This window comes from Hordeum vulgare, chromosome 5H (assembly GCF_904849725.1).
Source record: "Hordeum vulgare subsp. vulgare chromosome 5H, MorexV3_pseudomolecules_assembly, whole genome shotgun sequence".
Lineage (NCBI taxonomy): Eukaryota > Viridiplantae > Streptophyta > Magnoliopsida > Poales > Poaceae > Hordeum > Hordeum vulgare.
The window spans coordinates 496,745,864-496,764,122 of NC_058522.1; positions in this window are offsets into that span (position 1 = coordinate 496,745,864).

Genomic DNA, 18,259 nt, shown 5'->3' on the forward strand with positions numbered 1-18,259 from the left:
ATCCTTGGCACTGAGGTTCAAACGATAAGATCTTCGTAGAATATGTAGGATCCAATATGGGCATCCAGGTCCCGCTATTGGATATTGATCGAGGAGTCTCTCGGGTCATGTCTACATAGTTCTCGAACCCGCAGGGTCTGCACACTTAAGGTTCGACGTTGTTTTATGCGTATTTGAGTTATATGGTTGGTTACCGAATGTTGTTCGGAGTCCCGGATGAGATCACGGACGTCACGAGGGTTTCCGGAATGGTCCGGAAACGAAGATTGATATATAGGATGACCTCATTTGATTACCGGAAGGTTTTCGGAGTTACCGGGAATGTACCGGGAATGACGAATGTGTTCCGGGAGTTCACCGGGGGGGGCAACCCACCCCGGGGAAGCCCATAGGCCTTGGGGGAGACACACCAGCCCTTAGTGGGCTGGTGGGACAGCCCACAAGTGCTCTATGCGCCAAGGAGAAGAAAGTCAAGAGAGAAAGAAAAAAAAAGGGAGGAGGTGGGAAGGAAGGGGGACTCCCTCCCACCAAACCTAGTCCAACTCGGTTTGGGGGGGAGAGTCCTCCCCCTTGGACTCGGCCGACCCCCTTGGGGCTCCTTGAGCCCCAAGGCAAGGCCCCCTCCCTCCCACATATATAGCCGGAGGTTTTAGGGCTGATTTGAGACGACTTTTCCACGGCAGCCCGACCACATACCTCCACGGTTTTTCCTCTAGATCGCGTTTCTGCGGAGCTCGGGCGGAGCCCTGCTGAGACAAGGTCATCACCAACCTCCGGAGCGCCGTCACGCTGCCGGAGAACTCTTCTACCTCTCCGTCTCTCTTGCTGGATCAAGAAGGCCGAGATCATCGTCGAGCTGTACGTGTGCTGAACGCGGAGGTGCCGTCCGTTCGGTACTAGATCGTGGGACTGATCGCGGGATTTTTCGCGGGGTGGATCGAGGGACGTGAGGACGTTCCACTACATCAACCGCGTTCTCTAACGCTTCTGTTGTACGGTCTACGAGGGTACGTAGATCACTCATCCCCTCTCGTAGATGGACATCACCATGATAGGTTTTCGTGCACGTAGGAAAATTTTTGTTTCCCATGCGACGTTCCCCAACAGTGGCATGATGAGCTAGGTTCATGCGTAGATGTCTTCTCGAGTAGAACACAAAAGCTTTTGTGGGTGGTGATGTGCGTTTTTGCTGCCCTCCTTAGTCTTTTCTTGATTCCGCGGTATTGTTGGATTGAAGCGGCTTGGACCGACATTACTCGTACGCTTACGAGAGACTGGTTTCATCGTTACGAGTAACCTCCTTTGCTCAAAGATGACTGGCAAGTGACGATTTCTCCAACTTTAGTTGAATCGGATTTGACCGAGGAGGTCCTTGGATGAGGTTAAATAGCAACTCATATATCTCCGTTGTGGTGTTTGCGTAAGTAAGATGCGATCCTACTAGATACCCTTGGTCACCACGTAAAACATGCAACAACAAAATTAGAGGACGTCTAACTTGTTTTTGCAGGGTATGATTGTGATGTGATATGGCCAACGATGTGATGTGATATATTGGATGTATGAGATGATCATGTTGTAATAGAAATATCGACTTGCACGTCGATGGTACGGCAACCGGCAGGACCCATAGGGTTGTCTTTATACTAACGTTTGTGCTTGCAGATGCGTTTACTATTTTGCTAGGATGTAGCTTTAGTAGTAATAGCATAAGTAGCACGACAACCCCGATGGAAACACGTTGATGGATGATCATGGTGTGGCGCCGGTGACAAGAAGATCGTGCCGGTGCTTTGGTGATGGAGATCAAGAAGCGCGTGATGATGGCCATATCATGTCACTTATGAATTGCATGTGATGTTAATCCTTTTATGCACCTTATTTTGCTTAGAACGACGGTAGCATTATGAGGTGATCTCTCACTAAAATTTCAAGACGAAATTGTGTTCTCCCCGACTATGCACCGTTGCTACAGTTCGTCGTTTCGAGACACCACGTGATGATCGGGTGTGATAGACTCAACGTCCACATACAACGGGCGCAAAACAGTTGCGCACGCGGAACACTCGGGTTAAGCTTGACGAGCCTAGCATGTGCAGACATGGCCTCGGAACACATGAGACCGAAAGGTCGATCATGAATCATATAGTTGATATGATTAGCATAGGGATGCTTACCACTGAAACTATACTCAACTCACGTGATGATCGGACTTGGGATAGTGTAAGTGGATCATGAACCACTCAAATGACTAGAGAGATGTACTTTTTGAGTGGGAGTTTGGCATATAATTTGATTAAGTTGAACTCTAATTATCTTGAACATAGTCTAAGTCCACTTTGAATATATTTGTGTTGTAGATCATGGCTCACGCGACAGTCATCCTGAATTTTAATACGTTCCTAGAGAAAGCTAAGTTGAAAGATGATGGAAGCAACTTTGTAGACTGGGCTCGTAATCTTAAGCTAATCTTACAAGCTGGGAAGAAGGATTATGTCCTTAATGCTGCGCTAGGAGATGAACCACCCGCTACGGCTGATCAGGATGTTAAGAACGCTTGGTTAGCACGTAAGGAGGACTACTCAATAGTTCAATGTGCAGTCTTGTATGGCTTAGAACCGGGACTTCAACGTCGCTTTGAGCGTCATGGAGCATTTGAGATGTTCCAGGAGTTGGAGTTCATCTTTCAGAAGAACGCCCGGATCGAGAGGTATGAGACCTCCGATAAATTCTATGCTTGCAAGATGGAGGAAAACTCGTCTGTCAGTGAACATGTGCTCAAAATGTCTGGGTACTCAAACCGTCTAGCTGAACTGGGGATTGAACTCCCGCAAGAAGCTATCACTGACAGAATCCTTCAATCACTGCCGCCAAGCTACAAAGGCTTTGTGTTGAACTACAACATGCAAGGGATGAACAAGTCTCCCGGCGAGTTGTTTGCGATGTTGAAAGTCGCAGAGTCTGAACTTCGTAAAGAGCATCAAGTGTTGATGGTGAATAAGACCACTAGTTTCAAGAGAAACGGCAAAGGCAAGAAGGGCAATTCGAAGAAGAGCGGCAAGCCTGTTGCCAATCCGCCGAAGAAACCCAAAGCTGGACCTAAGCCTGAAACGGAGTGTTTCTATTGCAAGGGTATGGGTCACTGGAAGCGCAATTGCCCCAAGTATCTGGCAGATAAGAAGGCGGGCAAAGAAAAATCAGGTATATTTGATATACATGTTATTGATGTGTACTTAACCGGCTCTCGTAGTAGTGCCTGGGTATTCGATACCGGTTCTGTTGCTCATATTTGCAACTCGAAACAGGAACTGCGGAATAGACGAAGGCTGGCGAAAGATGAAGTGACGATGCGCGTAGGAAATGGTTCCAAGGTTGATGCAATCGCCGTCCGCACAGTGTCACTTCAGCTACCGTCCGGATTAGTGATGAACTTAAATCATTGTTATTTAGTGCCTGCGTTGTGCATGAACATTATATCTGGATCTTGTTTATTGCGAGACGGTTACTCTTTTAAGTCAGAGAATAATGGTTGTTCTATTTCTATGAGTAACATCTTTTATGGTCATGCACCGAATGTGAGAGGATTGTTCATATTGAATCTTGATAGCGATACGCATATACATAACATTGAGACCAAAAGAGTTAGAGTAAACAATGATAGTGCCATATTTTTGTGGCACTGCCGCTTGGGTCATATTGGTGTAAAGCGCATGAAGAAACTCCATGCTGATGGACTTTTGGAGTCACTTGACTTTGATTCACTTGACACGTGCGAGCCATGCCTCATGGGCAAGATGACTAAGACTCCGTTCTCCGGAACAATGGAGCGTGCAAGTGACTTATTGGAAATCATACATACCGATGTGTGTGGTCCAATGAGCGTGGAGGCACGCGGTGGATATCGTTATTTTCTCACCTTCACTGACGATTTAAGTAGATATGGTTATGTCTACTTGATGAAGCACAAGTCTGAAACATTTGAAAAGTTCAAGCAATTTCAGAGTGAAGTGGAAAATCATCGTAACAAGAAGATCAAGTTCCTACGGTCTGATCGTGGGGGTGAATATCTGAGTTTCGAGTTTGGTGCTCACTTAAGACAATGTGGAATTGTTTCACAGTTAACACCGCCTGGAACACCACAGCGTAATGGTGTGTCCGAACGTCGTAATCGTACTTTGTTAGAGATGGTGCGATCTATGATGTCTCTTACTGATTTGCCGTTATCATTTTGGGGTTATGCATTAGAAACAGCTGCATTCACTTTAAATAGGGCACCATCAAAATCCGTTGAGACGACACCATACGAACTGTGGTATGGCAAAAGGCCAAAGTTGTCGTTTCTTAAAGTTTGGGGATGTGATGCTTATGTCAAAAAGCTTCAGCCTGAAAAGCTGGAACCCAAAGCGGAAAGGTGCGTCTTCATAGGTTACCCAAAAGAGACAGTTGGGTACACCTTCTATCTCAAATCCGAGGGCAAAGTGTTTGTTGCTAAGAACGGAGCTTTTCTCGAGAAGGAGTTTCTCTCGAGAGAATTGAGTGGGAGGAAGATAGAACTTGACGAGGTTGTCGAACCTCTCACCCTCTGGATAGTGGCGCAGGGCAAGGGGAAACCTCTGTCGTTGCAACACCGGTTGAGGAGGAAGTTAATGATGATGATCATGAAACTCCAGTTCAAGTTTCTGTTGAACCACGCAGGTCGACGAGATCACGTGCTGCTCCAGAGTGGTACGGTAATCCCGTCTTATCAATCATGTTGTTAGACAACAATGAACCTGCGAGTTATGAAGAAGCAATGGTGGGCCCAGATTCCAACAAATGGCTAGAGGCCATGAAATCCGAGATAGGATCCATGTATGAGAACAAAGTGTGGACTTTGGAGATACTACCTGAGGGCCGCAAGGCTATTCAGAACAGATGGATCTTTAAGAAGAAGACGGACGCTGACGGTAATGTGACCGTTTATAAAGCTCGACTTGTGGCAAAGGGTTTTTCACAAGTTCCAGGAATTGACTACGATGAGACTTTCTCACCCGTGGCGATGCTTAAGTCCGTCAGAATCATGTTAGCAATAGCTGCATTTTTCGATTATGAAATCTGGCAGATGGATGTCAAAACGGCGTTCCTTAACGGTTTCCTTAAGGAAGAGTTGTATATGATGCAGCCCGAAGGTTTTGTCGATCCTAAGAATGCTAACAAGGTGTGCAAGCTCCAGCGATCCATTTATGGACTGGTGCAAGCATCTCGGAGTTGGAACAAACGTTTTGATGAGGTGATCAAAGCATTTGGGTTTATACAAGTGGTTGGAGAATCTTGTATTTACAAGAAAGTGAGTGGGAGCTCTGTGGCGTTTCTAATATTATATGTGGATGACATATTACTGATTGGAAACAACGTAGAGCTTTTGGAGAGCATAAAAGGTTACTTGAATAAAAGTTTCTCTATGAAGGACCTAGGAGAAGCTGCTTACATTCTAGGCATTAAGATCTATAGGGATAGATCAAAACGCGTGATAGGACTTTCACAAAGCACATACCTTGATAAAGTTTTGAAGAGGTTCAAAATGGAACAGTCCAAGAAAGGGTTCTTGCCAGTTTTACAAGGTACGAGATTGAGTAAGACTCAGTGCCCAGCAACTGATGAAGATAGAGAGCATATGCGCTCCGTCCCCTATGCTTCAGCCATAGGTTCTATCATGTATGCGATGCTGTGCACTAGACCGGATGTTAGCCTGGCCATAAGTATGGCAGGTAGGTTCCAGAGTAATCCAGGAGTGGATCACTGGACAGCGGTCAAGAATATCCTGAAGTACCTGAAAAGGACTAAGGAGATGTTTCTCGTATATGGAGGTGACGAAGAGCTCGCCGTAAAAGGTTACGTCGATGCAAGCTTTGACACAGATCCGGACGACTCTAAGTCGCAAACCAGATACATATTTATTCTTAATGGGGGTGCAGTAAGCTGGTGCAGTTCCAAGCAAAGCGTCATAGCAGATTCTACATGTGAAGCGGAGTACATGGCTGCCTCGGAGGCGGCTAAGGAGGGTGTTTGGATGAAGCAGTTCATGAAGGATCTTGGAGTGGTGCCAAGTGCACTGGATCCAATAACCTTGTTCTGTGACAACACGGGTGCCATTGCCTTAGCAAAGGAACCACGGTTTCACAAGAAGACCAGACACATCAAACGACGCTTCAACCTCATCCGCGACTACGTCGAGGAAGAGGACGTAAATATATGCAAAGTGCACACGGATCTGAATGTAGCAGACCCGCTGACTAAACCTCTTCCACGGCCAAAACATGATCGACACCAGAACTGTATGGGTGTTAGATTTATTACAATGTAATTCACATGGTGATGTGAGGGCTGGATTATTGACTCTAGTGCAAGTGGGAGACTGTTGGAATTATGCCCTAGAGGCAATAATAAATATAGTTATTATTATAATTCCTGTATCAAGATAATAGTTTATTATCCATGCTATAATTGTATTGAATGAAGACTCATTTACATGTGTGGATATATAGACAAAACACCATCCCTAGCATGCCTCTAGTTGGCTAGCCAGTTGATCGATGATAGTCAGTGTCTTCTGATTATGAACAAGGTGTTGTTGCTTGATAACTGGATCACATCATTGGGAGAATCACGTGATGGACTAGACCCAAACTAATAGACGTAGCATATTGATCGTGTCATTTTGTTGCTACTGTTTTCTGCGTGTCAAGTATTTATTCCTATGACCATGAGATCATATAACTCACTGACACCGGAGGAATGCTTTGTGTGTATCAAACGTCGCAACGTAACTGGGTGACTATAAAGATGCTCTACAGGTATCTCCGAAGGTGTTGGTTGAGTTAGTATGGATCAAGACTGGGATTTGTCACTCCGTGTGACGGAGAGGTATCTCGGGGCCCACTCGGTAATACAACATCACACACAAGCCTTGCAAGCAATGTAACTTAGTGTAAGTTGCGGGATCTTGTATTACGGAACGAGTAAAGAGACTTGCCGGTAAACGAGATTGAAATAGGTATGTGGATACTGACGATCGAATCTCGGGCAAGTAACATACCGAAGGACAAAGGGAATGACATACGGGATTATACGAATCCTTGGCACTGAGGTTCAAACGATAAGATCTTCGTAGAATATGTAGGATCCAATATGGGCATCCAGGTCCCGCTATTGGATATTGACCGAGGAGTCTCTCGGGTCATGTCTACATAGTTCTCGAACCCGCAGGGTCTGCACACTTAAGGTTCGACGTTGTTTTATGCGTATTTGAGTTATATGGTTGGTTACCGAATGTTGTTCGGAGTCCCGGATGAGATCACGGATGTCACGAGGGTTTCCGGAATGGTCCGGAAACGAAGATTGATATATAGGATGACCTCATTTGATTACCGGAAGGTTTTCGGAGTTACCGGGAATGTACCGGGAATGACGAATGGGTTCCGGGAGTTCACCGGGGGGGGGGGGGGGCAACCCACCCCGGGGAAGCCCATAGGCCTTGGGGGAGACACACCAGCCCTTAGTGGGCTGGTGGGACAGCCCACAAGTGCTCTATGCACCAAGGAGAAGAAAATCAAGAGAGAAAGAAAAAAAAAGGGAGGAGGTGGGAAGGAAGGGGGACTCCCTCCCACCAAACCTAGTCCAACTCGGTTTGGGGGGGAGAGTCCTCCCCCTTGGACTCGGCCGACCCCCTTGGGGCTCCTTGAGCCCCAAGGCAAGGCCCCCTCCCTCCCACCTATATATACGGAGGTTTTAGGGCTGATTTGAGACGACTTTTCCACGGCAGCCCGACCACATACCTCCACGGTTTTTCCTCTAGATCGCGTTTCTGCGGAGCTCGGGCGGAGCCCTGCTGAGACAAGGTCATCACCAACCTCCGGAGCGCCGTCACACTGCCGGAGAACTCTTCTACCTCTCCGTCTCTCTTGCTGGATCAAGAAGGCCGAGATCATCGTCGAGTTGTACGTGTGTTGAACGCGGAGGTGCCGTCCGTTCGGTACTAGATCGTGGGACTGATCGCGGGATTGTTCGCGGGGCGGATCGAGGGACGTGAGGACGTTCCACTACATCAACCGCATTCTCTAACGCTTCTGCTGTATGGTACGAGGGTACGTAGATCACTCATCCCCTCTCGTAGATGGACATCACCATGATAGGTTTTCGTGCGCGTAGGAAAATTTTTGTTTCCCATGCGACGTTCCCCAACACCTCTATGTCAAGGATTCACACAATCTCGTATATCATTCCCTTTGTCCTTCGGTATGTTACTTGCCCGAGATTCGGTTGACGGTATCGCCATGCCTATTTCAATCTCATTACCGACAAGTCTCTTTACTCATTCTGTAATACAAGATCTTGTGGCTAACTCTTTTGTCACATTGCTTGCAAGGCTTGTTTGTGATATTGTATTACCGAGTGGGCCCCAAGACACCTATTCGTCACATGGAGTGACAAATCCCAGTCTTGATCCATTTTGACTCAATGGACACCTTCGAAGATACCTGTAGAGCATCTTTATAGTCACCCAGTAACGCTGCAATGTTTGATACACATAAGGCATTCCTCCGGTGTCAGTGAGTTACATGATCTCATGGTCATAGGTATGTATACTTGACATGCAGAAAACAATAGCAACAAAATGACACGATCATATGCTACGTTTATAGTTTGGGTCTTGTCCATCACATCATTCCCCTAATGATGTGATCCCGTCATCAAGTGACAACACTTGTCTATGGCTAGGAAAGCTTAACCATCCTTGACCAACAAGCTAGTCAACTAGAGGCTCACTGGGGACATTGTTTTGTCTATATATCCATGCATTCATTTATGTTTCCATTCAATACAATTATAGCATGGATAATAAACGATTATCTTGAAACAGGAAATATAATAATAACTATTTTAGTATTGCCTCTAGGTCATATTTCCAACAAGTTTATCTCTCTTAGGGGGGATGTCACATCAAGCGGAGCTTTACTCTAAGACTTGAGTTAAAGCATCTCTTAAGATGTGAACAAATTGAAAGCTTTATGTAAAAGTGGCAACCCCACTAACGATGAGTATGACCTATTATCAAGTATTCTTGCTTGGCTCCTAAGTCAATATACTCATATATAGATGACTTCGTCACCGCCAAAGTGCTTGGTGGATACTAGATGGTGGAGCATTTTGTCATGTTTCATTTGACATATTATTGTGTGAGCATGTTGGTATGCATATTTTTGCTCATTCGAGGATACCCAATTGTTGTTATTTGGATTTTCATTTTCTTTGGCCAGTTGGATATACAAGAATGCCTAAGTACCCCTCTCTAGCTATCTATGCTTTCTCGTCTGAAATTCTATTCGTACTTCATCACTTAATTTGAGCAAGCACTTTTCAGACACTCTCTCTGAGGAACACTCGTAGATCCGTCTCAACAAAGAGCTAACTTCCAAAACCTCGCATGTGCCACTCGGTGTGACCAACTCCACAAACTCGGTCCCATCGAAGCACTAGGGTTGATATGGTCTTTGAACCTCGGTACAACCGATTTTGCAATCTTGGTCGCACCAAGTTTCTCTGCCCTAGTCCGTGAGGAAACCCGGTGGCACCGAAAATTCTAAATCGATGTCACCGATAGCATGGGGATATATATACCCAGCGGACCTGACCTTTGAAATTTCCCTTCAACCGTCGCCTTCCGCAAACCCCTGCTACCGTGCTCGTGTCTCCAGGACGTCACGTTCATCTCCCATGCGCCCTGATACGTCTCCGTTGTATCTATATTTTTTGATTGTTTCATGCCTATATTCTACAACTTTCATATACTTTTGGCAACATTTTATATAATTTATTGGACTGGCCTATTGATCCAATGCCCAGTGCGAGTTCCTGTTTTTTTTGTTTTCTGTTTTGCAGAAATTCCATATCAAACGAAGTCCAAATGCGATAAAAATTTATGGAGACTTATTTTTGAATAATTGTGTTTTTTGAAGGTGGGATCAATGCAAACGGAGGCCCACAATGAGCATGATGCACCAGGGCATGCCAGGGGCCCAGGCGCGTTGTGGTGGGTTATGCTCACCTCGCGTCCTTGGAGCCATCCTTAGGGTGAAAGGAATCTGATTTTTGGAAAAAAAAATCATGTTAAAATCTCAGCGCAATCGGAGTTACGGATCTCCGAGATTATAATAAACGGTTTTCAGCTAGAAAATAGGAACGTTAACGCGAAACAGAAGAGAAGAGAGAGGGAGATCCAATATTGGAGGGGCTCCTACCCCTCCACCGCCATGGAGGCTATGGACCAGAGGAGGAATTCTCCTCCCATCTAGTGGGGAGTCCAAGGAAGAAGAATAAGGTGGGGGCTCTCTCCCCCTCTCTCCCGGTGGCGCCGGAACGTCGCACGGGCAATCATCGTGACGACAATCTACACCAACATCTCTGTTGCCGTCAACACTGACTTTCTCCCCCCTATGCAGCGGTGTAACTCCCCTTTTCCCTGCTATAATCTCTACTTAAACATGGTTCTCAACTCCTTATATTATTTTCCAATGATATGTGGCTATCCTATGATGTTTGAGTAGATCTGTTTTGTCTTGTGGGCTAATCGATGATCGTGGTTGGTTTTAGTGTATATTTTATTGTGGTGTTGTCCTTCGGTGCCCTCCGTCTTGCACAAATTTGAGGGGGCCCCGCTGTAGGGTGTTGCAATATGTTCATGATTCTCTTATAGTGGGTTGCTTGAGTGACAGAAGCATAAACACGACTAAGGGGGTTGTTGCGTATGAGAGTAAAGAGGACTTGATACTTAAGGCTATGGTTGGGTTTTATCTTAATGATGTTTAGTACTTGCGGATGCTTGCTTGAGTTCTAATAATAAGTGCATATGATCCAAGTAGAGAAAGTATGTTAGCTCATGCCTCTTCCTCATGTAAAATTGCAAGAATGATTATCGATCTAGTTATCGATTGCCTAGGGACAAATAACCTTCTTGTTTGACAAAAGCTTTCTAGTAAAGAACTAAATTTATTATCTTGCAATTTATTCGTAGTTTTATTCCCATAAAGTACTTCTAGTTTTATTCGTGCATACTATCCTATCACCTACAAAGTAGTTTCATACTTGTTCTAGGTAAAGCAAACGTTAAGTGTGCGTAGAGTTGTATCGGTAGTCGATAGAACTTGAGAGAATATTTGTTCTACCTTTAGCTCCTCGTGTGTGTCAACACTCTTACTTATCGAAAAGGCTACAAACGATCCCCTACCCTTGGGGGTTATCAAGACCTTTTTCTCGCGCCGTTGCCGGGGAGCAATAGCGTGGGGTGAGTATTATCATGTGTGCTTGTTTGCTTTATCACTAAGTATTTTTTTATTTTCTGTTTTTAGTTGTTTTCTATCTTTATATATGGATAGGAAACGGAAAATCCCAAAAAAATTAGATGTACTTGCTGCTCCGAAAGTTGAGGAACCACTAGTGTTCCGTACTACCGAAGAATATTACTTGGATCATCTTCGATCCACTTGTGCTCATGCTGAAAACCCAACTAGCTTAGTTGAGGGAAAATCATTAAAATATCATGCTCATTATGTGCAACACCGCATATCTCAAAAAGGGAAACTCTTGAGGCATCAAATTAATACTTTGTGTTGCTATGCTTGGAATCTATGTGAATTACACGATTTTACTTGTTTTTTGAAGAAACTAAAAAACACCTTCCATAACAATGTGTGTTTAATTATAATGAAATACAATATTCTTATGCTAAGTAAGCCTATTGTTATTATGATGTTGAACAAATTGAAGAAATTGTTGCTTTTGAAGGTGCTTATGAAATTGCTTCTTTGATTGAAAAGTATGATGCTACTCTTTACAAATCTGAGAATTTTGCCACACTAGAATATTGCTATGAAAACTATGCTTCTAATGCTTATGTTAAAGAATTTATTGAGAGAATATCTACTGCCTTGGAAGAGACCAGTATTTTGCATGAATCTATGGAAGAGGAAGTTGCTGAAATTGTGAGATCATTAGATGAAAATGATGAGGAGGAGAGCGAAGAAAAAAAAGGTGGAAGAGCGGATTAGCTACCCATTCTCACCTTATAATAAGAGTAACCCTTCAACTCATACATTGTTTAATTACCCTTCGCACATACCAAGGATGAATGCTATGACGACTGCCATGATCCCTTGGATTTGTTTGAAGTATACATTTCTGAATTGATGCTTGCTATTCTTGTGGCCATGATGCCAATATGAATTATGCTTATGGACATTAACTTGCTATAGTTACCTATGTTAAGCATGAAAGCTTTCCTATTGCACCCACACATGATAGTCCTATTTCCTTTTTGAATTCTCCCAACCGCACTACATCGAACTACATCAAAGAAGTTTGCTCTTGTTAAGGATTATAGTGATGGGTTGCGTTTTGCTACTACACATGATGATTTTGATGAGTATAATATGCATGTGATTTCTGCTCCTACTTGCAATTATTCTGAGAGAGGAACTACATCTTCACCTCTCTATGTTTTCAATACTATAAAATTGCAACAAACTGTTTATACTATGCATTGGCCTTTACTTAGTGTGAATGAATTGTTCTTGTATGACATGCAAATGAATACGAAGAGATTTAGACTTCGTTGTCACATGATATATGTCACTTTTTGCTCACTACTAAATTAAAAATCATTGTTAATTAAAATGGGCTTTGATATACCTTGGGATCCGGGTGGATCCATTACTTGAGCACTTTATGCATAGCTTAATGGCTTTAAAGAAAGTGTTGTCAGGGAGACAACCAGGAAGTTTTAGAGAGTAATTTTATTCTGTCGTGTGCTTTTATAAAGGATAAAAACAATAGAATATAGAGGGGAACCTAAAACTTCATAAAAGGAAAGGGGAAAGTGAGAGAAATGGTGAGCATCGTCGAAGTGGGGGACGTCCTTGAACTTTTGTTTATTCCCAAGGAAATTTTGTGAATCTTGATTACAGAAACTTTTTAAACAAAATAATTACCCCCTTGTAAAAATTCATTGTATTATAAAAATAATGTGCCAAAATTTTCCTTTAGAATGAATAGATAGCTTGTTCGTATATGAGTTGTAAAAATAGAAAACTTTGGTTGTAGTGCGTGAATTTACATTTTTTACTAGAACGCTGAAAGTTTCTGAATTTCTTACATAGTATTACTATACAAAATGTTTATTTCTTCCCATTTTTTCAGAATTTGTGGAGTTAAATAAGTGTGGTCAAAGGTGAGATTACTACAGACTGTCTTGTTTAAGACGGCTTCTGTTTTTGATGCATTGTTTTACTTGTTTTGATGAAACTATTTATCAGTGGTATAAGCCATGGAAAAGTTATAATACAATAGTGATAATGAAAATATAGAATATAAATGGGTTTTTAACAGTACTTAAAGTAGTATTTTTCTTTATTATACTAACATATCTTACCAGTCTTCTGTTAAGTTTTGTGTGGATGAAGTGTTCGAAGATCGAGGAGGTCTCAGTATGAGGAGAAGTAGGAGAGGCAAGAGTTAAATCCTGGGTATAACCAATGCACCCCAAGTAAATATCCAAGGAAACTCAAGCTTCTAAGCTTGGCGATGCCCCGGAAGTCATCCCATCTTTCTTCAACAAGTATCGGTATGTTTTTGAATTTGTTTCATCCATGTGATATATGTAAATCTTGGAGCGTATTTTGTGTTTTCACTTTTCTTTTATGCACCATGCTGGTATGAGATAGTCCATGCTTGATTTATAGACTTCTTATTGCACTTCACTTATATCTTTTGAGTATGGATTTATAGAATGCTTCATGAGCTTCACTTATATCATTTGAAGTTTGGATTGGCCATTTCTCTTCACATAAAAAACCGTTATTTGTAGAATAGTCTTTTGCTTCACTTATATTTATTAGAGCGTGGTATTTTTTAGAAATAATTAAACTCTCATGCTTCACTTATATCTATTTAGAGAGTTAACGGGAATTGGTCATTTGCATGCTTAGTCATAAAATTCTACATAAACTTATGGATCACTGAATATGATATGTTTGATTCCGTGCAATAGTTTTGCGATATAGAGATGATAATATGTGGGAGGTACTAGTAAATAGTTTTGGATTACCAAGAATATTGATGTTAAGGTTTGTGATTCCCGAAGCATGCACGTATAGTCTCCCGTTATGCCACGAAGTTGAAGCATAATTTATCTTTGATTGTTTATCTTTGTGTGAAGGTCGAGCGCGGGCGATGGTTAACTCCTACCAACCTCCCCCTAGGAGCATGTGTAGTAATACTTGCTTCGAGGGATAATAAACTTTTGCAATAAGTGTGTGAGTTCTTTATGACTAATGTGAGTCCATGGATTGTACGCATTCTTACCTTTCCGCAATTTGCTAGCCTCTACGGTACCGCGCATTGCCCTTTCTCACCTCGAGATTCAGTGCAAACTTTGTCGGTGAATCCAAACCCCGTGATATGATACGCTCTATCACACATAAGCCTTATTATATCTTCCTCAAAACAGCCACCATACCTACCTGCTATGGCATATCCATAACCATTCCGAGATATATTGCCATGCAACTTCCACCGCTTCCATTTTCATGACTTGAGCATTCATTGTCATATTGCTTTGCATGATCGTAAGATAGCTAGCATGATGTTTTCATGGCTTGTCCGTTTTTTGATATCATTGCTATGCTAGATCATTGCAGATCCTGGTACACTACGAGAGGCATTCATATAGAGTCATATTTTGTTCTAGGTATCGAGTTGTAATATTGAGTTGTAAGTAAATAGAAGTGTGGTGATCATCATTATTCATCATTAGAGCATGTCCCATTGAGGAATGGATGATGGAAACTATGATTCCCCCACAAGTCAGGATGAGGCTCCGGACGAAACATAAAAAAGGAAAAAATAGAAAAAATAAAAAAAGGAAAAAAAAGAGAGACAAAGAGAGAAGGGGCATGCTAATTCCACACTTGTGCTTCAAAGTAGAACCATGTTTTTCATATGGAGAGTCTCCTATGTTGCCACTTTCATATACTGGTGGGAATTTTTCATTATAGAGTCATATGCACACCCACTTAAATTTCATATTGAGCTTTCATACACTTATAGCTCTTAGTGCATCCGTTGCATGGCAATCCCTATTCCTCGCATTGATATCTATTGATGGGCATCTCCATAGCCCGTTGATACGCTGAGTTGATGCAAGACTTTCTTCTCCACTTTTACCCTTTGAAACCTACCGCCATATTGTATTCCACCCATTGTGCTATATTCATGGCTTGCGCTCATGTATTACGTGAGAGTTGAAACTGTTGAGGTGCATTAAAAAGTATGAATCAATTGCTTGGCTGACACCGGGGTAGTACATGATTTATACTTTGTGTTAAGAAGACAGAGCATGACACGGCTATATGATTTTGTAGGGATAGCGTTCTTTAGCCTTGATATTTTGAAAGACATGATTCTTTGTTGGGATGCCCGAGTGTTAATGTATTTATGTGAAATGATACACTATTGCTTTGAATCACTTGTATCTTAATATTCATGCCATGATTAGACATATGATCAAGATTATGTTAGGCATCATTCCACATCAAAAATTATCTTTTTATCATTTACCTACTTGAGGACGAGGAGGAATTAAGTTTGGGGATGCTGATACATCTCCGTCGTATCTATATTTTTTGATTTTTTCATGCCAATATTCTACAACTTTCATATACTTTTGGCAACATTTTATATGATTTATTGGACTGGCATATTGATCCAGTGCCCATTGTCAGTTCCTCTTTTTTGTGTGTTTTCTGTTTCACAGAAATTGCATATCAAACTAAGTCCAAATGCAATAAACTTTACGGAGAATTATTTTGAAACAATTGTGATTTTTGGGAGGTGGAATCAATGCAAATGGAGGCCCACATCAAGCACGATACACGAGGGCGCGCCCAGGGGCCAATGCGCGCCGTGGTGGGTTATGCTCACCTCGTACTTCGGTTGGAGTTCTCCTTCGGGCCCAAGGAAGCTGATTTTTTGGGGGGAAATCGTGTTAAAATTTTAGCGCAATCGGAGTTATGGATCACCGGGAATATAAAAAATTGTTTTCGGCGAGAAAACAGGAACGCGAAACAGAAGACAATAGAGAGGGAGATCCAATCTCGGAGGGTCTCCTGCCCCTCTGCCTTCATGGAGGCCATGGACCAGAGGGGGAACTCTCCTCCCATCTAGGGGGAGGCCAAGTATGAAGAATAAGGAGGTGGGCTCTCCCCCCCCCCTCTCTACCGGTGGCGCCGGAACGCCGTCGGGGCAATCATCGTGACGGTGATCTACACCAACAACTCTGCCGTCGTCAACACCGACTTTCTCCCCCTCTATGCAACGGTGTAACTCCCCTTTTACCCGCTGTAATCTCTACTTAAACACGGTGATAAACTCTGTATGTTATTTTCCAATGATATGTGGCTATCCTATGATGTTTGAGTAGATTCGATTTGTCCAGTGGCCTAATCGATGATCGTGGTTGGTTTTAGTGTATATTTTTTATGGTGCTCTCGACGCCCTCCGTCTCGTGCAAACGTGAGGGGTCCCTTCTGTAGGGTGTAGCAATATGTTCATGATTCTCTTATAGTGGGTTGCTTGAGTGACATAAGCATAAACCCGAGTAAGGGGGTTGTTGCGTATGGGAGTAAAGAGGACTTAATACTTAAGGCTATGCTTTGATTATTCCTTAATGATCTTTAGTAGTTGTGGATGCTTGCTAGAGTTCCAATCATAAGTGCATATGATCCAAGTAGAGAAAGTATGTCAGCTCATGCCTCTCCCTCATGTAAAATTGCAAGAATGATTACCGTTCTAGTTATCGATTGCCTAGGGACAAATAACCTTCTTGTTTGACAAAAGCTTTCTACTAAACAACTAACTTTTATTATCTTGCAATTTACTCATAGTTTTATTCACTCAGAGCACTTCTAGTTTTATCTTTGCAAACTATGCTATCACCTACAAAGTAGTTTCATACTTGTTTTAGGTAAAGCAAACGTTAAGTGTGCGTAGAGTTGTATCGGTGGTCAATAGAACTTGAGAGAATATTTGTTCTACCTTTAGCTCCTCGTTGGGTTCGGCACTCTTACTTATTGAAAAGGCTACAAACGATCCCCCACACTTGGGGGTTATAACGCCCTCGCCACAAGAGTCCTTGTCGTCGACCGCAATCTCACCTACCGTCGCTGCCATAGGAGATCTTCGCCAAGTAAGGGTAAAGATCTCGCCCCTCTTGCGCTCCCTTATCCAATTCATGCGCACTAGGTTTTGTTCTTCATTTTGCCATAGTTTGAGATTGATCCAACCACAAAACGAATCCCGTAGTGTAGACGAACAAAATAATTTAGGTTTAGGTCTCTGCTTTGTGCGTCTAAGAGTACCGAGTGGACTTGGAACAGTGTCACCGATTCCAGGATTAGGGCTTCCGAGAACCATCTGAGTGGACCCAAGGTTCACTTTTCGATGCAACCGAAAAGTGTGGCTGAAAAGACGTCGATGACGCCTAGAGGGGGGTGAATAGGCTATTTAAAAACTTCTTCGGATTTGGCTTAAACCTAATGCGGAAATAAACTAAGAGGATACTTGTCAAGCACAAATCCTAAATGCACTAGGCACTGCAACGTGTATCAACAACACGATCTACCAAGATGGACACAATATTGTTACTAACAAGCACAAGTAAGTTACACAAACTTACTTGAGCTATATCACACGACAAGTAGGTGAACGACACAAGATACTAGATCACACTAGCACACGATATATCAAGAGCTGCAAGTGTGAACGTGTGGATATAGAAGGTATGCTTGAATGATTAATCTTGTACAAGAAATAGCCAACACAATATAATGAGCACAAACAATATGCAATGTATGTATGCTCAAGTAACACAAGTAAACCACAAGTAAGGAGTTAGGGTTAAGGATAACCAAGGTCACTCAGACGAAGATGTATCCCGATGTTCACTTCCTTGGAGGGAAGCTAGTCACCGTTAGAGAGGTGGATGTTACCACGAAGGCACACCAATGCCACGAAGGCTCACCCTATTCTCCCTTTGAGATAACACCACGAAGGCATTTCTCAACCACTAGTGGTAAGCCTTTGAGGTGGCTTCCAGACCCTCACAAACTTTTCTGGGGGGTAATCACACGGATTGATTCCTCTCCGAAGAACTCCTACCGCCTAGGAGTCT